The sequence below is a fragment of the Hyperolius riggenbachi genome, chromosome 1 (genome assembly GCF_040937935.1).
Source record: "Hyperolius riggenbachi isolate aHypRig1 chromosome 1, aHypRig1.pri, whole genome shotgun sequence".
NCBI lineage: Eukaryota > Metazoa > Chordata > Amphibia > Anura > Hyperoliidae > Hyperolius > Hyperolius riggenbachi.
The window spans coordinates 173,640,390-173,660,452 of NC_090646.1; the positions used below are offsets into that span (position 1 = coordinate 173,640,390).

Genomic DNA, 20,063 nt, shown 5'->3' on the forward strand with positions numbered 1-20,063 from the left:
AAAGCACTAATTTAGGGCCTGGTGTCCCCTAAAGACACTACCTGTAGTCCTACACCTCTGCCTTCGGTTCCTCTTGCTCCTCACTTTGTTCTTGTCCCTAACCACTTGCACAAGACCCTTGGAACCATGGATGAAGGACACCTTGACTGGTCGGTGAGAGGCCTAGCCTTTTCACTGACCTGTGTCCTTGATCCATGGCTCAAAGGGTCATGTGCCAGTGGTTAGGTTTTGAAAGCACTAATTTAGGGCCTGGTGTCCCCTAAAGACACTACCTGTAGTCCTGCACCTCTGCCTTCGGTTCCTCTTGCTCCTCACTTTGTTCTTGTCCCTAACCACTTGCACAAGACACTTGGAACCATGGATGAAGGACACCTTGACTGGTCGGTGAGAGGCCTAGCCTTTTCACTGACCTGTGTCCTTGATCCATGGCTCAGAGGGTCATGTGCCAGTGGTTAGGTTTTGAAAGCACTAATTTAGGGCCTGGTGTCCCCTAAAGACACTACCTGTAGTCCTGCACCTCTGCCTTCGGTTCCTCTTGCTCCTCACTTTGTTCTTGTCCCTAACCACTTGCACAAGACCCTTGGAACCATGGATGAAGGACACCTTGACTGGTCGGTGAGAGGCCTAGCCTTTTCACTGACCTGTGTCCTTGATCCATGGCTCAGAGGGTCATGTGCCGGTGGTTAGGTTTTGGAAGCACTAATTTAGGGCCTGGTGTCCCCGAAAGACACTACCTGTAGTCCTGCACCTCTGCCGTCGGTTCCTCTTGCTCCTCACTTTGTTGTTGTTCCTAACCACTTGCACAAGACCCTTGGAACCATGGATGAAGGACACCTTGACTGGTCGGTGAGAGGCCTAACCTTTTCACTGACCTGTGTCCTTGATCCATGGCTCAGAGGGTCATGTGCCGGTGGTTAGGTTTTGGAAGCACTAATTTAGAGCCTGGTGTCCCCGAAAGACACTACCTGTAGTCCTGCACCTCTGCCGTTGGTTCCTCTTGCTCCTCACTTTGTTGTTGTTCCTAACCACTTGCACAAGACCCTTGGAACCATGGATGAAGGACACTTTGACTGGTCGGTGAGAGGCCTAGCCTTTTCACTGACCTGTGTCCTTGATCCATGGCTCAGAGGGTCATGTGCCGGTGGTTAGGTTTTGGAAGCACTAATTTAGGGCCTGGTGTCCCCTAAAGACACTACCTGTAGTCCTGCACCTCTGCCGTCGGTTCCTCTTGCTCCTCACTTCGTTGTTGTTCCTAACCACTTGCACAAGACCCTTGGAACCATGGATGAAGCACACCTTGACTGGTCGGTGAGAGGCCTAGCCTTTTCACTGACCTGTGTCCTTGATCCATGGCTCAGAGGGTCATGTGCCTGTGGTTAGGTTTTGGAAGCACTAATTTAGGGCCTGGTGTCCCCGAAAGACACTACCTGGGTCACAACCTTGTGCCTGTTGCACTAGACCTGTAGTCCTGCACCTCTGCCGTCGGTTCCTCTTGCTCCTCACTTTGTTGTTGTTCCTAACCACTTGCACAAGACCTTTGGAACCATGGATAAAGGACACCTTGACTGGTCGGTGAGAGGCCTAGCCTTTTCACTGACCTGTGTCCTTGATCCATGGCTCTGAGGGTCATGTGCCGGTGGTTAAGTTTTTAAAGCACTTTAATTTTAGGGACTGGTGTCCCCGAAAGACACTTGGGCAGCTATGCCCTGCAACTATGCCCTGGTGGTTGGTGTTCCTCAACACTGACCGGGCTATACCATAGAAATGTTTTGTCTTAGATGTTGGAAGAATATTTTCATGTTGAAAAGGTTAATAATTGTTTTTTAAAATAAAAAAAAAAATGTTTTTACATACCTCAGTGTGATGAGTAGTTGTTCTTGTGGTGTGACTGCTCTCCTGAACGTGGTATCCTTCTTCCTTAGGTCATCCTTCACCATCTCCAAGAGGGTATCAAACCTGTCAGGAGATGGAAAGGAAGAAGCTGTAAAGTCTGTTGTGGGACAAGGTGTTGGGTGGAGGATGGGGGAGGTGTGTTTACAGAGGTTTGGGAGTGTTGTGGAGGGTGGGGGTGTAGTGTATAGCCAGGTATACAGGAGTGTGGGGGTCAGGGTGGTGTGTTTAGCTAGGTATACAGGGATGAGGTGTTGTGGGGGTGAGGGTGGGGTGTTTTAGGGATGGTGGGGGTTGGTGTATTTAGGCCTAAATACTTACAGGGGAATAGACATCCGAGTGTAGCTGTAGAACTTCTGTGGGTGTCGTCTGAGGTCACGGTAGAGGGCCTGGAACTCTCCCTTCCTCTGCCTCCTGGCTAGTAGAGGGTGCACCCACCATCTCCTGCGAGGAGCACGCCTTCTCCCCACATAGTAGTAGGTGAACAACAGGAAGGAGAGAATTCCCAGGTAATAAGAGTAAAAAATGACTGGATCCATGGTCCCAACTGCAGTCTCTGTATCCAAGGATGGTCTCCACACGTCCACCTGTCTCCAACAATGACCCCAGAGCTTCTGCTGACCTCCCAGAACCCCAGGTATTTATACAGGTTGTTATCTCTTTAAGAAACCGGATCCGGACCGCAACCGTGTTCACACCGCACGGAAAACGGATGCAAACGGACCGGATCCGGTCCGGATCCGGTGCGGTCCGGGCATCCGGTGCGGTTTTTACAAAACCGCAAGTGTGAACGGGGCCTAACTCCTCTTGGGTAATTGCAGAGGAGCACTACTGAAGAGCTACTCATTCAACTGAGTCGATAAAAATCAGTCAGCATAATATTACTAGAGATTTAACATAATAAAGTGTAGTGGCGGAATTACTAAGGCTAAAAAATATGATTTCATACATTCCGCCAAAATTGCACTGCCCTCAAACTGAAATTATGCTAATAGAAAATCATATTACTATGTGAACAGTGCGCAAAAATAATCCATCATAAGAGTAAAGCAAGTGAGCTACGTTTCTATTTAGCAGCGCAAGCCGCACAGCAGAGGTCACACAGAATAGCTCTGCCTGTGTCACGTCGGAATGATTTTAATGCGGCTATTTGTAAATTGCCGGTTACGTGTTTATGTATTCTCAAAGGAATATGCTAATGTGCTAACCGATCATTAAGGTGATCTCTGAAGTTTGGACAAGGCTAAACATTTATTTGTGAAGTTTGTAGCACTTTCCAAAAGAAGTAAATGAAGGAAATGATTCTTCCCTGCTTGCAGCACAATGTGCTCGCACTCGCTTTTCTGTCCCTGTTTGTTAGATTAGGATAAATGGCTGAAGTAAACACAAAGAATGTGATTCTGCAATGAAAAAAAAAGGAACGCTTTAGATTTCTAAAGGTGTGTTAGTTATTGAATGAAGCCTGTGTTCCATTCCGGCTTGCCAACAGCTGCAGAATTTGGCACCACCTTCAATGCGTTCGATTTTCCTGTGAAACGCCGGTCCAATCTTCTGCAGATTTAGAAAAAAAAAAAGAAGAAATGGCTTTTGCTAAAATCCTTCTGGCTTTTCTCTTTCAATACACAACACTACAAAGGTAAGCCGTACACATCATCAACAAGAAAACAGCCAAACTAGAGGCTCAAAGCAGCGCTGCTTATGAAAGTACTTTTTCTAAACTCCCCTTTCAGTGTAGGAAATATTTGAAGTGTTAATCTTATTTCAGATAAAATAGTCTATCTACATAACATACTTTGTTAGGTACATGTGCAAATAAGGCCCTTTGCTTTAAAAGAAGAGCTTCATTTAAGTTCTATTTATTTGTTGAGAGAGAAAAATCCCCTAATTTCAGTACTTGTTTTTTCTTAATCCCTGAATTGTTCACTATTTTATGTACCATTGTTGAACATTAGAATGCCCCTGTGTACCACTGTAATGCTGTAATTTCTCCCCTGTCTATTGTACACCACTGTGTAATATGTTAGCGCTTTATAAATAAAGTTTATTACTAATAATAATAATACATACATTACAAGTATTGCAGTAGATCAGAGACGGAGCACCAGTCCTCTCTTTTAGCGTTTATTAGTGGAGAGTACAAGCATACCAGAAAAGTGACAGGTAGAGATACCAGCCTTACAGCTGTTTTGCAATATTACCACTTCCTTTGAGATCAAAAAGGGTATCAAATATTGTTCAGCAATATAGTTCTTAATATACATTATATCCAACTACTTAGCAGCACAGGACTGCAGTCCAACTTGGAATGTCTCTGGGTACGCAGGTAGAGATCAGTGGCGTATCTAGGTAAGACAGCGCCCATGGCAAATACTAAAATTGTGCCCCCCCCCCCCCCCACACACACACACACACACACACACAGACGCAGACACACACACACACAGACGCAGACACACACACACACACCTATAATCAACAGCATCCTGTCTAACCTTTTTGGAAAGGGTAACCCCTTCACACAATCAGAACACATGCGCATACACAAATACCAGAATGTAACAGTCACTATGAAATACATGAGGCTATCCTTCTGATCCTCTGCCTCTAATAATTTAAGGCAGGGAACATACTTGACTGTTTTCATACGCATTTTCTGCACAGAAAAACTGAGAATTAATGTTGATCAAATGGCTAGTTCACACTTAATGTATTTTTCTTGCACAGAAAAAAAACCTGACATTCTGCATGAGATTTCTGCACATTTTGTCAGTTTTCTGTATAAATTACATTAGCTGTTGTGAAAAAAAACGCACGTTTTTCTGCATAGAAACACACTTGGGGCCTGATTCACTATTCGGTGCTAACCCAGTTAGCACGCCCAAAGTATTTGGGCGTGCTAACTAGGGTGCTAAGTAGTTAGCACCAAGAAAATTGAATCAGCTCGTGTGCAAAGTCCCGCACGCAAAACTTTGCACGTGCAAAGTCCGGTGCGCGCGAAACGTCGGTGCACCCGATGCGCCTATAAGGGCACATTGGGTGTGACCTTATTGTCACATAGTGCGATGTTAACGCCCTTATAGGCGCATTGGGCGCGCCATTTTCGTCGCCCCACGATGCGACCTTTCGCGCACACCGGACTTTGCGCACGCGAAGTTTTGCGCATGGGACTTTGAGCGCAATGCGTTTCACGAACAGCTGATTTAAGCATGAATAGGCATGCTAACTAGGCGTGCTAACACTTAGTACCCTTTTGTGAATCAGGCCCATGGTGTGCAGAAAATGTACTCAGATAAAGGCAAGCTGAAAACTGAAAGACAAGTGTGATTCCTGTCTAAGCCATAGACCCTGAACAGGTATGCAGATAAAATGTCTATGACACATCTCACAGGATTAGCTGCATGCTTGTTTCAAGTGTGTGATTTAGACCCTAGTGACCAGAAAGATCAGCAGGATTTCCATGCAACTGTATTGTTTAAAAGGAAATAAATATGGCAGCCACCACTCTCATATGAATGAAAGCAATGAAACATTTGTAGTGACAATTATAACATATTAAAAGCCTGACAACCTATTAAATATCAGTAGATAGATACTGAGCTAGAAATAAAGCATTTTAACTATTGAGGTACACTGTACAAGAGAGAGGTTGTTAAACTGGCCTCAGAGATGCCAGCAGGATAATGGTTAAAGTGCAGAGAGTGCCATAAATAAACGCAAGTAAACAGCACATTGAGATAAGGCTGAGGAATGTGTGAATGCCAGAGAGGGGAATGAATGGGAGATCCTGTAACCTCCAGACCAAAAACATCTGCTGCTATCTCAGGGGACTGAGAAATGATCTGTGGTAGGGAGAGAGGGAAAAGTTCGGAGCTCACCTCTCAATAGCTTCTAATATAGATATATGACAAAGACTGAGACGGCCAGGCTGCTGGATGATTGTTACTCCCTTAGACTCAGGAATGCTGTCAGCAGCACTGCGCCCCCCTGTTGTTTGAAGAGGGAGGGCGTCTGGGGCACGTGCCATGCCTGCACCCTTCCAGATACACGTCTGGTAGAGATGTACCAGGCTGGACTACAGCCCTAAGCGTGGATAGGTTTGCTGAAACACGTGACCCCCAAAGTGGGCAGGATGATTCCCTGAAGCAGATGTGGCCATGGTGATGGCAGCATGTGCCCGTTATGTGCAGTTAGACAGTGGTGAGTAGAAAGTAGTTGGATACAACATATATTAAGAACTATATTGCTGCACAATATTTGATACCCTTTTTGGTCTCTGAGGAAGCGGTAATACCACAAAACGGCTGTAAGGCCAGTATCTCTACCTGTAACTTATCTGGTATGCCTTACTATCTAGCCAATATTAACCCTAAAAGCAAGGATTGGTACTCTGCCTCCTATCTACATCAACACTGTAGCTAGCACAGAATGGTCCATAGTAATATCTAGAAGCCAAGCATTGAGTGCCGAGCCGACCATCTAGCTCTGGCTATAGATACATTACAAGTAATTGGTAATTTCATCAAACTTTATTTCAGTTATCTTGCCAAGCCATTCCACAAGGTTTGTAACAGAAAAATATCCAATAGGTTTGCTGAAAATGTCAGGTGTGGAGGAAACGTGTAAGCAGTGTGTCGTCAACCCTTCTTGCTTATTACTTATGTAGGAAGGTGGGTGGGAGGTATGCTGCCTAATTAAAATGTAGGGGTCTAATACTGCCTAATTATGTTTGGCATGACATGCAGCCTAGTTTTTTGTTTTCAGGAGATAGGCTATGTTTGGGGAGACAAACTATGTAAGCACTTTTGTTTTCTTGTTATGTACAGTATGTTTATTTTTAGAGAGGAGTCATGTTGCCTAATTGCTGTTTGGTAAACTTAAAGCATATTTTTTGTTTAATGGACATGTTGCCTAATTGTTTCCTTTGGTAGACACCCCTGAACAGCAATGATGGACAAGGCATTACTTGTAAGAAACACTGCCTAATGATATGATTCTATGATTTCTAGAAGTAGTTGTAGTGTAGAACCGTGCATACACTGTCTAGTTTATTACCTCTCACACTGTCGTTTTTGCTGTAGATAAAGAGTTATCATTTCTTTCAGGGGAGGGGGTTTGATCACTAATTTCTGGTTACATCCTTGCTAGGTTTGCACACATTGGTATTGATTCACTAAACCGTGCTATGACAAATAGCACACCTTATCAAAGATATCACACCTTATCAAAAATATCACAACTTATCAAAGATAGCACACCTTATCAAAGTTAACATGCCTTATCAAAGTAGCATAGCAAGCGCTACGAACCTGCAGGGGTTCAGGGGAGGACAAGTGCTATTGCCAATTAGCAGGCATAAGTCCGTAAAGCTCGCTATGCTACTCTGATAAGGCATGTTAACTTTGATAAGGTGTGCTATCTTTGATAAGGTGTGCTATTTGTCATAGCACGGTTTAGTGAATCAACTGCATTAGGAGTGCCATACAGCTTATGGGATCATAGCAGGCCTGGTATTTTGAATGGCAAGCTTTTTTTTTTTTTTGGTTTTTTTTTGTTACAAAAGTCTTGTTTTGCTACTGTGTAGCAGTATAGATCCATAGGGCCTAATGTTCAGTGCCTAAGACAAGAGGCTTAGTTTTTTAACATTAGGGACATGTTTACTTCAGTCATAAAATGTTGTCTGCTCAGAAGGAGACATTACCAATAAAATGAACAGGTGGAGTTAAAACAATAAAACATTTATGTATAATATTACCTATGTTGCTAGTACAGATAATAACACATTTAAAGGCATTTTAAGTGCTAAACATAGCAAATAAATAATTCTAAAGCATTATACATTTCCCTTAGCAGTCACAGTTAGTCAAACCCCTTTTATTTCTAGCTCCACCTCTTTCTGTCCCCAGAATTTCATGATCAATTAGAGAGGTTGTCTATAACCTGGAGGACCTAGTAACGACTCGTAAGACAGGATCAACTATCTTTCAATCTATTAGAGTACCTTAGCTTTATTTTCCAGGTATTTGTAGGCTATTCTAGGTTACAGTGAGATTGTGATGAACTCATAACGTAGGGAGTGCGTAGTCATGGGGGGTGCATGTTTTACCTAGAGAATATAATGGTTAAAAGAATAATTTCACTGTGCAATATAAAATTGCTTTGCACATAAGTTAAGGTCTTAGGGCTCGTTTCCACTTGTGTGCGGCATGCGTCTTGCGAGACGCGATGCTGGCACAGCTGCTGCCTCTCACAGTCGAATCCCTCTAGCTGCGCTTTGCGTGGCTATGGGATTCGGACAGTGACGCATGCAATTATGCTGCAGGGCCTCAGATTTTTCCTCGGCCACAAATTCGGATGCCTTACACAGACTTCTATAGGCTGCTAAAATCCATCCGAATTCGTGGGCGGGGAATCGGCCCAGAATCGCAGCAATGGAAACTTAGTCTTAGTGTACTTACACATAAGTGTGCCTAAAAAAGTTCTGACAAATACAGCTACACGGTACTGTATACAGTATATGTGCATTGTTTATTTTACTTTTTTTCAAGAATTAAGTATATCAATTCGTATGTACATGTAAAAAGTATGTTTTGTACTTTTACCCAGTAGTGTAGCTAAGGAACTATGGGGCCCAGTGCAAGTTTTGCATTGCCCACCCCCCCTACCCTCTACCCCCCCCCCCTTACCCTCTACCCCCCCCCCCCCCCCCCCAACACACACAAACACACACAAACACACACACACACACACACACACACACACACACACACACACACACTTGAGACAGCACACCAAAACCTGCCAAGGACAACCACATTGCTAGAGGTGCAAGAAGGGGATGGGAAACAGTTTGTTAATGATTACAACAATGATTACAACAATTTAAAGCATCTATAGACGTGATTATTACCAGCACAGGACCAATAGAGATCTAAAACTGTGGTTGAGGGAGGGCCCCTCTGGCCCAAGGGCCCGGTGCAGTTGCAACCTCTTCACCCCCTATTGCTACGCCACTGCTTTTTCCATTGTTTCTACCATTTAAATCAATTCTCCACACTTATTATCATATATATAATGAACTGAGGATAACACATGTAAACCCTGTTACTACCATATGATGACTCCTTTTTATAATGTAAACAATTACAGGGGCAAGTTTTTTTACTGCAGAGATAAACATCAGTAATGTAGTGACACTGCATTCTTGATCATGGCCTCATAATAAAATTATTTAAAGTGTACTCGAGGCAACATGTGTGAAATGATGAGATAAACAGGTTTGTTCAGTACAAAACATATTAATAACCAGCTGTTCTACTTGCTTTATTTTTCGGCCTGAAAGAGTTCATTTCTAGGCATGGAAGTGACAGTGTCTGTCTTGTCAGTACCTTGTAGGGAATATAGTACACATTACTGGTAAGAAAATGCCAGCCATAAAAATGTTTGTGGAAAAATACAACTTCTGCGGGCAAGGAGAGATAAAACACATGAACCAGTGAACTCTGGGACACTTAATAGGCTGGCGCTGATTAGAGACAGTAAAACATTCAAACTACTTTGTAAATGTTGAAGTATAGCACCAACATCTTCCACAGCACTGTACATAGTACATATAGTCTTGTCATTAACTGTCCTTCGAAGGAGCGCACAACCTAGCCCCTACCATAGTCATATGTCTATATCGTGTAGTGTATGTATTGTAGTCTAGGGCCAATTTAGGGGGAAGCCAATTAACTTATCTGTATGTTTTTGGGATGTGGGAGGAAACCCATGCAGACACGGGGAGAATATACAAACTCCTTGCAGATGTTGACCTGGCTGGGATTTGATCCGGGGACCCAGCGATGCAAGGCAAGAGCGCTAACCACTATGCCACCGTGCTGCCCTGATTGTTTATCTCATTTGTTTATTGCAGTACTTTACAGTACTTTAACTGTGTCCATCCTTTTGCTATATTTAAGTTGGAAATCCAGACTTTATCCAGCTGTATGTATTAGTCAGAGTGCCTGTATTGCTATCTAGGTACAAGCTGAACAGGTTTTCGCCCACTTCTTAGTATTTAGTGAATACTGACAAACAACCACCACAGACCCACAGTTCTAACCCTTTTCCCACTCCATTGGAAGTGAAAAAAAGGAAAAAATTGAGTTCCACCTTAAACATTTCTGCCATTCAGATATATTATCTATACAGTCACAATAGCTTATCGGTCTCTCTGGAGCAAAAAACTAAACATTGTTATTTGCCATAGACTGCATAAATGTGCTTGGCCTTGACAGAAATTGAATGAATTCAATTTCATCTCCCTTTCTATTACAGCAATCTTTATTTTAGCACTGAAGGTTCATTAATACAGCTGCTGCCCAGTGGCATATGAATAATTCTACTTTTGCTTGCTATAATATTTTCTGAAGATGTTCCTTCTATTTGCCACAGTGAACTAGACCCTGTTCTTTTCAGATGTCTGATGAGCAGATTGCTGTTGTGGTTGGGAGGCGGAAACAGCTAAAGAGGTCAATTATGAGATCTTTGACAATGTATCACTGAAGAAAGATAGTAAAACACTGTCAGGGCTGTATAATGAAATATTTATTCATTCTTTTTAGGTCATGCAAAAAGAAACAATAAGCTCAGAGGGTCAGGACTGAAACCAGAATCAGTCACAGCCAGTGTGTTCCATGCATATGAATTCATAATAGGACATATCTTTAGCATGCATTGGGTAATATAGAAAGCGCACTTTGGATATCTGCCATTTGCATCATACTGCAGTGCTAACATAACACAAAATCACCCAGTGACAAAAATGATTGAGCATGGGGAGCGGAATAAAGCAGAATGTTTACTTTGGTACATTTTTGCATATCACAGTGGGAATCTGCAATGGTTTTCTACAGCAGTACTTGAAAAAGGCTCATCTAGCTGATAAAAAAAGATGTTATAATTCACTTCAGTCAATCACACTGACCATTTCTTGTAACATTTAGGAAATAAATAGTTGATACTAAAGTATGGCCATTTTTTAATGTTTTGTAGCTTTGTAGATTTATAAGGAACACTCAATTCTGGTAGCTCTGTGAGGTAAATATTTTTTGGTAGGTAAAATACCTCATGAGGTATTTTCCTCTTCTTTTATGAATTCTGAAAGATTTTTCTCCATTTCAGAACATGAGGTAAAACATGAGGTAAATGCATAGAGTGAGGTAAAACATGAGGTATTTCAGTGGTAAGCCTGCAGCAAATAAGTAATAGTCTTTAATTGTCTTCCATAAGTTAGGATAGTCTTTGGAAGATGTTTGGGGTTTTTTTTGAGGAGGGGAGGTGTATTTGATTATGTAGCAACCTATGAAAAGTAAATTTATAGGCATCCATTACAAAAAAAAAAATCCAACTCATTTACCTTTAGAGGATGGGGGGAGGGGGATGGTAGGAGCACCTTTAGAGGCTGGGGGGAGGGGGGGTCGGAGCACTTTTAGAGGCTGGTCGAGGGGTCAGCACTTTTAGAGACTGGGGGTGTGAGCACTTTTACTTTTAGAGGCTGGAGGTCTGGAGAGGGGGTTACAGCACTTTTACTTTTAGAGGCTGCAGGGGGGGGGGGGGCTCGGAGCACTTTTAACCAGAGGAGGAGGGGGGGAATTGTTGTTTGCCGTAGTTTTACTTAATCTTTTTTAAAAATACAGTGTGTGGGTTGGAGCATTTTTACTTTTTTATTTCCCAACCAGAGGTTGGGGAATGGCAGTGTTGGGGGGGGGGGGGGGGGGGCAGCAGATGAAGGGATGTGCAGGGTTTGGAGCACTTTTTCTTTTTTAAAACAAAATGGAAGCTGGGGCTGGGTGGGATTGTTGGTCAGATTACTTTTACTTATTTCAGCAAAATATGGGGGCCCTGAACACAGAACAAGCTGAAAAGGCTCCATGTTATGTGACTGACATCACAATTCTGTCACAGCGCTGCATTTATCATGTGGTAGAGGTAGGTCTAATTATGTGAGGTAAAAGACATGCAAACACGCACCTTACTTTACTTCAGAATTCAAGCGTGAGGTATTTCACTACTAAATACCACACATTTTTAGTAGAAAATTACCGCATGAATTACCTCATGAAATTACATGAGATAAAACTTTACTTAAACTACCAGAATTCAAAAGTTGATTTCCCTCATGAGGTAAACCCAATTCTATGAGGTAATTATTTACTAAACACTAACAGAATTGAGCCCATTAAAGCAAACCTAAACTGAAACGTCATACTTACCTCCCGTGTAGTCTATTCATCAATCTCTTTCTCCTTTCCTACATCACGTTTGTCCATTGTGATCAATGGAATTCTCCATCCTCCATTTTGGAAATGGCCATTACCCCATCACAGCTTCCTGGTCAGCACACTGTTAAACTGTAATATCACCCACTTGAGCCATAGAGAAACATAGACATTACCTTCTTTTCAAAATTAAATGCGCTCCAGTGTCCACATATATGTTATAGCAAAAGGCTACACATGAATGTCATTGTCCCAATGAGTGCACTGCAACTTGGCTGGCTGCCAATTTGGATAACACAGAGTAACGCAGAGTAGCAAGCACAAATCATTGTGTATGTCCCTGCTTTAGGCAAACTCAGTTCCTATAATACAGCTGGTGCTGGGCGAGGCTTAGACAAAGGCGAAGAGCGAGCGCAGATTTACAAGAGACGCTGACCGGAGTAGCAGCAAGCCTTGGCCGGGAAGACAAGGGGAGAGCCCGTAATAATTACTCTATGCGCAATTGACCCAGAGGAAAATGTAATTTTTTTTTATAAATAAAGGTGTGTTTTTAAAGAAACAGTATTACGCTATGCAAGCTTTTTGCTTTTGAGGTTATATATAAACTGCATACAAGGAAACATAAGGAACTGGGACCCTGATGACACAGAGGATCCTGGTGATAAAGCGCAGTGGGCCAACCTAACGGTGGTCATCCATCTCAGGTGAGTTTGTTCCCCGAAGGGTGTCCTGGTGGCGGGATGACGAATACCCCATGACATGGATCTATAACAGAGCAATATTAGCTATATAGTAAGAACTGAGTTTGCCTAAAGCAGGGACATACACAGTGATTTGCGCTTGCTACTAGAGATGTCGCGAACCTCCGATTTTTGGTTCGCGAACCCAGTTCGCGAACCTTCGCGGAAAGTTCGGTTCACGTAAAAGTTCGCGAACCGCAATAGACTTCAATGGGGAGGCGAACTTTGAAAAATAGAAAAATTAAGCGGGCCACAAAAGTGATGGAAAAGATGTTTCAAGGGGTCTAACACCTGGAGGGGGGCATGGCGGAGTGGGATACATGCCCAAAGTCCTGGGGAAAAATCTGGATTTGACGCAAAGCAGCGTTTTAAGGGCAGAAATCACATTGAATGCTAAATTGCAGGCCTAACGTGCTTTCAAACATCTTGCATGGGTATACATCAATCAGGGAGTGTAATTAGAGTTCTGCTTCACACTGACACACCAAACTCACTGTGTAACGCACCACAAACAGCTTTTTGCGTAGTGACGACCATGCTGGACTGGTGCGCACCGTGGCCAGAGTGTAGGCCGTGACGTTTTTCAAGCCCATATGGTTGCCGGGCTGTGGTAGCTCAATGATAGAACAACAGTGACTCTCCAGCTGATCAAATTTGGTCTGACCACAATGAAGCAACGACCTTATTATCTTTTGTGTGCCACCCCCACCCGAGACACTCAAATAGCCGGCGGTCATTGCTTCATTGTGATACACAAGCCCCTTCACCGCGGCAAGGTAATGATCACAAAGGGGGATGGGCACATGTACATGCCTTTTGTTTTTTTGTTGCAGCCGCCCGCAGTGCAGCCAGAAAAATAAGGCAGGCATGTACACGCACCAGAAAAATTAGTGTAGCGGCCACTGCTAGCAGCGGCCTTAAAAATTCAGGAATCCGCCTAGAGTCCTGGACCCTGTTGGTGGTGGCGGAGAAGGCAAGCGGCTTGCAGGCAGAGATGCTGTGTGTGGGGGCTGACTTAGTCTTCGGTCGTGCAGTAGCCCTCCGTGATCCATTCCTCATTCATTTTGATAAAGGTCAGGTACTGAACACTGTCGTGACTTAGGCGACTTCTCTTCTCAGTAACTATGCCTCCAGCTGCACTGAAGGTCCTTTCTGACAGGACGCTTGCGGCAGGGCAAGAGAGAAGTTGTATGGCAAATTGGGACAGCTCTGGCCACAGGTCAAGCCTGCGCAACCAGTAGTCCAAGGGTTCATCGTCGCTTTTCTCAGTGTCTACATCCACACTCAAGGCCAGGTAGTCGGCTACCTGCCGGTCCAGGCATTGGTGGAGGGTGGATCCGGAAGGACTATGGCGAGGAGTTGGACTAAAGAACGTCCGCATGTCCGACATCACCCTGAGATCGCTGGAGCGTACTGTCCTTGCCTGAGTTGACTTGGGAGGAGGAGGGTTACTGCCAGTGGTACCTTGATTGCGTTGTGCAGCCACATCACCCTTAAACGCATTGTAAAGCATCATCGACAGCTTGTTCTGCAAGTGCTGCATCCTTTCCGCCTTGTGTTGAGTTGTTAACAGGTCCACCACTTTGTGCCTGTACCGAGCGTCTAGTAACGTGGCCACCCAGTACAGGTCATTCGACTTGAGTTTTTTGATACGGGGGTCCCTCAACAGGCTGGAAAACATGAAAGAGGACATCTGCACAAAGCTGGATGCAGACGTACTCTCCATCTCCTCTTGCTCTTCCTCAGTGATGGGATGCAACTCCTCTTCCTCCCCCCAGCCACGAACAATACCACGGGAACGTGGAGCAGCAGAAGCCCTGTGACGGCTGCCGCGGTTGTTCTTCTTCCGCCGCCTCTTCCTCCTCCACAGAAACACCTTCCTCATCATCACCATCATTAGAGTCTGACTCCTCTCCTTCCCCACACGACTCCTCTTCTTCCTCCTCCTTCCCCCTCTGTGCTGCCACAGGTGTTGTGGGAACATCGGGTGCGGGTGTAAATGGCTCCCACGACTCTTGCTGCCGCAACTCTTCTCGTTCACGCTCCTCCACAGCTGTATCCACCACTCTACGCACGGCACGCTCCAGGAAGTAGGCGTAGGGGATCAAGTCGCTGATGGTGCCCTCATCGCAACTCACCAGTTTGGTCACCTCCTCAAAGAGCTCCATGACCCTCCATGCATTTCGCATCAGTGTCCAGTTGTTGGGCCACAACATTCCCATCCTCCCAGATTGTGTCCTTGTACTGTAATGATACAGGTACTGGGTGATGGCTTTCTCCTGGTCTAGCAGGCGAGAGAACATCAGCAGGGTGGAATTCCAGCGAGTCGGGCTATCGCAAATCAGGCGTCTCACCGCAAGTTGTTTCTACGCTAAATGTCCGCAAAGCGTGCCATGTCCTTGTAAGAGCGCCTGAAATGCCCACACAACTTCCTGGCCTGCTTCAGGACGTCCTCTAAGCCTGGGTACTTGGACACAAATCTTTGCACGACCAGATTCAGCACATGTGCCATGCAGGGTATGTGTGTCAGCTTTCCAAAATTCAACGCAGCAATGAGATTGCTGCCGTTGTCACACACCACGTTGCCGATCTCAAGCTTGTGCGGGGTCGGCCATTGCTCCACCTGTTTGTTAAGAGCAGCCAGGAGAGCTGCTCCAGTGTGACTCTCCGCTTTGAGGCAAGACATGTCTAACACTGCGTGACACCATCGTACCTGGCATGCAGCATAGGCCCTGGGGTGCTCGGGCTGTGTAGCTGGAGAGGAGATCACGGCACCAGCCAAGGAGGAGGAGGAGGATGACGACAGCGAAGCGGTGGTAGCAGGTGGAGAGGTGGTGGCTGGAGGCCTGCCTGCAAGCCGTGGAGGTGTGACAAGTCGGTCCGCTGCGCAGCCACGTACTCCCTGCTTGTTGCCATCGGTCACCAGGTTGACCCAATGGGCTGTGTATGTAATGTAGTGGCCCTGCCCATGCTTGGCAGACCAGGCATCCGTGGTCAGGTGGACCCTTGACCCAACGCTGTGTGCCAGAGATGACACCACTTGCCTCTCAACTGCACGGTACAGTTTGGGTATGGCCTTTTCTGAAAAATAATTGCGGCCTGGTATCTTCCACTGCGGTGTACCAATGGCCACAAACTTACGGAAAGCCTCCGACTCCACCAGCTTGTATGGTAATAGCTGGCGAGCTAATAGTTCCGCCACGCCAGCTGTCAGACGCCGGGCAAGAGGGTGACTGGCAGACATTTGCTTCTTACGCTCAAATACTTCCGTCACGAACAGCTGGGTACTGCTGTGGGCAGAGGAGAAGGAACCGCTCAAGGGAAGAGGCGGTGTGGAGGAGGGTGGCTTTGAAGGTGCAAGGGAGAAAGTGGATGAAGACGATACACCTGAAGGAGGAAGAGGAGAAGGAGGGTGGCTTGTCTTTTGAGGGGTGCTGCTTTTCCTCAGGTGTTCTTGCCATAGCTGTTTGTGCCTTCTCTCCAGGTGCCTTCGTAAGGCACTTGTCCCTACGTGAGAGTTGGCCTTTCCACGGCTCAATTTTTGCTGGCAGAGACAACAGATGGCTTTGCTCCGATCTGAGACACACACGTGAAAGCATTTTCAAACCGTTGAGCCCCCCTGGGGTGATGGCGCTACGGTGGCATCAGCAGCTGACGTTGAAGGGCATGTTGGCTGGCTGGCCATAGCTGGCGATACATGGCGCCGGACAATGCCCCCAGCTGTTTCTGAGGACGAGCTCCCTCTGCTTCTATCATGGAGTCGTCTCCTCCTACTCCTCTCTGACTCCTCCTCTGAACTGTCCCCCTGGTCATCTCCTCTACCGGGAACATATGTGGTATCCATATAATCGTCATCATAATCCTCCTGGCCAGCTGCGCTTTCCTCAGACACCTCCTCAACTGCACCAACTTCAGGTGGTTCATCATCCCCCTCCTCCATACTATCGCCACCTAACTCAGACGTATGAGGTGGTGTACCTGCGCCTTCTTGTTGTTGTTGCAGTAGTGGCTGGGAATCAGGGATTTCACCACCACCACCAAATAACTCCTGCGAAGTGTCAAATGCAGCGGATGTGGTGCTTGTTGTAGCGCTGGTGGCTGCGGGAGATGAGGTGTTCTGTGTTAAATACTCAAGCACCTCCTCACGATTTTGGGAAGTGATGGCACGTGCCTTCTTCTGAGCACTGTATTTTGGGCCAGGTCCGCACGAAATCACAGCAACACCACCTCGCACAGCCACAGACCTGCCGGTGCCTGGTGGCCTTCCTCTGGGTCTGCCTCTACTTCTTCCTCTACCTGGCTTGTCCATTTTGTCCATCTCGGGGGGATGCTAGGTATATGCAGTGAGATGGGTTCACTCAACACAACAGGTAGTTAGATGCAGTGAGCTGGGTTCACTGAACAGTAAAGGTACTTAAGATGCAGTGAGGTGGGTTCTCACTCAACACAACAGGTAGTTAGATGCAGTGAGCTGGGTTCACTGAACAGTAAAGGTACTTAAGATGCAGTGAGGTGGGTTCTCACTCAACACAACAGGTAGTTAGATGCTGTGAGCTGGGTTCACTGAACAGTAAAGGTACTTAAAGAGTAACTGTCAGGCTGCAGAAGCTAATTTAAACCTCTAGTCTCCTGTGTTAAACAGTTTAGAAGGAAGCCAAAAAGACATTACTGAAGATAAAGATCTATCTTACCTTTGATGTATGCTTATCAGCAAAGCTTAGAGCTAAGCTGGACGCAAGCCGCATAACATACTGCAAAGCATTCTGGGGCCCTCCCCTCGGCTGCTAAGGAGAAGACGGGATCAAGTTTCAGCAGCTTCTAAAACTCAGTCCAGCCACAGCACAGATAAATCTCGGGGCAGCGTAGACTGCAGGAGTCCGCTATTGTTCCTAGCCACATGGCTCATTAATATTCACTGCAAACTAGTGTTATTCAGTATGAGCTGTTCTGTGATCAGAAGCAGGCAAGACATGACGACACATTTGGCTTCACAAACATGGAACCTGCCATGAGCTGTCAGGAGCATCATTCTCTGCATATACTATATACAAATTCTGTGAAATCCAAACGTGGACAGTGAAATGCATATGTAATGTAAGTACAGCCAATCTTTAGCTACTGATATATGTGTTTATTTTCTCTGAGACCCTATACCTAACAGCTCCTCTTTAAGATGCAGTGAGGTGGGTTCTCACTCAACACAACAGGTAGTTAGATGCAGTGAGGTGGCCAAGTGGGTTCACTCAACACAACAGGTAGTTAGATGCAGTGAGCTGGGTTCACTCAACACAAAGCTAGGTATATGCAGTGATGAGGTGGGTTAAGTAAACACAACAGGTACTGGGTAGTTAGATGCAGTGAGCTGGGTTCACTGAACAGTAAAGGTACTTAACCTCTTGACGACCAGCTAACGCCGATTGGCGTAAACTGGTCGTCTGCAAGTTTCCATGGAAACTTTCCATGTCCGTTCACGGAGGCTGTCTCCGTGAACAGCCGGAGAGCTGCCGATCGCGGCTCGCCGGCAAAATGTAAACACACGAGGAAGAAATCCCTGCTGTTTACATCATACGGCGCTGTTGCGCAGCAGCGCCGTAGGGCAGATCGGCGATCCCCGGCCTCTGATTGGCCGGGGATCGCCGTCATTTGATAGGCTGAAGCCTATCCTACAATGCGCAGGACGGATATGCATCCTGCGCAGCTCAGAGGGGAAGGGAGAGGGAGGGAGAGGGACGGAGCCCTGAAAACGCTGCGGAGGGGGGCTTTGAAGAGCCCCCCCCCCGCAAAGCGCAGAGAGCCGGCGGCGATCAGACCCCCCCAGGAGGACATCCCCCTAGTGGGGAAAAAAGGGGGTAAGTCTGATCGCCCTGGCTGCTTGCTGATTTGTGCTGTGGGCTAGAGAGCCTACGCAGCACAGATCAGCCAGAAAACCACTGGTCGGCAAGTGGTTAAGATGCAGTGAGGTGGGTTAACTTCTCACTCAACACAACAGGTAGTTAGATGCAGTGAGCTGGGTTCACTGAACAGTAAAGGTACTTAAGATGCAGTGAGGTGGGTTCTCACTCAACACAACAGGTAGTTAGATGCAGTGAGCTGGGTACATTGAACAGTAAAGGTACTTACGATGCAGGGAGGTGGGTTCTCACTCAACACAACAGGTAGTTAGATGCAGTGAGGTGGCCAGGTGGGTTCACTCAACACAACAGGTAGTTAGATGCAGTGAGCTGGGTTCACTCAACACAAAGCTAGGTATATGCAGTGATGAGGTGGGTTAAGTAAACACAACAGGTACTGGGGTATATGCAGTACTAGGTAGTACAATGTGCAGCTCCCTGTCACACACACAGGTAGTCACTGAATGTGCTGGGCTGCTGGCAGTGGCACACACACTATCAATTAGCAAGGCTGTGCATGCAACAAAAGTGTCAGTTTGACACACAGAAAAAAAAAATATGTACAGGATGAGCTCTGAAAAGAGCTGCTGCTGTTGATGGGTGCATTAAAAGCAATAATAATCAGTCAGGAGCAAGCAAAGCAGCCTAGAACCTAACTAATCTGTCCCTAGGAGAAAAAGTCTGCAGCAGCTGTCCCTTTCCTCTCTCTAGCAGTTACACGAGTGAGTGTAATGGCCGCCGGACCCTGCCTTATATAAGGGGGGGTGGGGCTCCAGGGCTTAGTTTAGCCTGAATGGCTACAATGTGCCTGCTGACTGTGATGCAGAGGGTCAAAGTTGACCCTCATAGAGCATTATGGGGCAAATCGAACTTCCGCAAAAGTTCGCCTGGTGCAGGCGAACGCGAACCCCCTAAGTTCGCCTGGAACCGTTCGCTGGCCAACCGTTCGCTACATCTCTACTTGCTACTATTCCTCTGTGATAGACATTACCTTGCTCATCACTTGTCCTTTCAGTTATAGCTGACAGCAACTGATATATAAATGACAACAACTGATATATTTCAGTTCTGACAAAGTGCCAGAACTGGAAGGGATCATTGTAAGAAGAAAATAGTGAGCTTCTGAGAGGAACCGACGGCGAGGTAAGTATGTAAAATTCATTTGCAGGTACATCATGTGTTTATTTTAAATAAGTTTACTCGGTTCATGTCCACTTTAACTGGTTCTTGTTCCACGGTTTTTACACTTTAACGTTCCTGGCGTTTTTGACACTTTAGCTGTG

At 45.8% G+C, this 20,063-nt stretch overlaps 1 long non-coding RNA gene across 1 annotated transcript in view; it reads left to right on the forward strand.

The window, feature by feature from the left end:
* Positions 1-20,063, forward strand: part of LOC137546724 (uncharacterized) — a 260,615-nt gene that overhangs the window by 79,437 nt on the left and 161,115 nt on the right. The window lies entirely within an intron of this gene.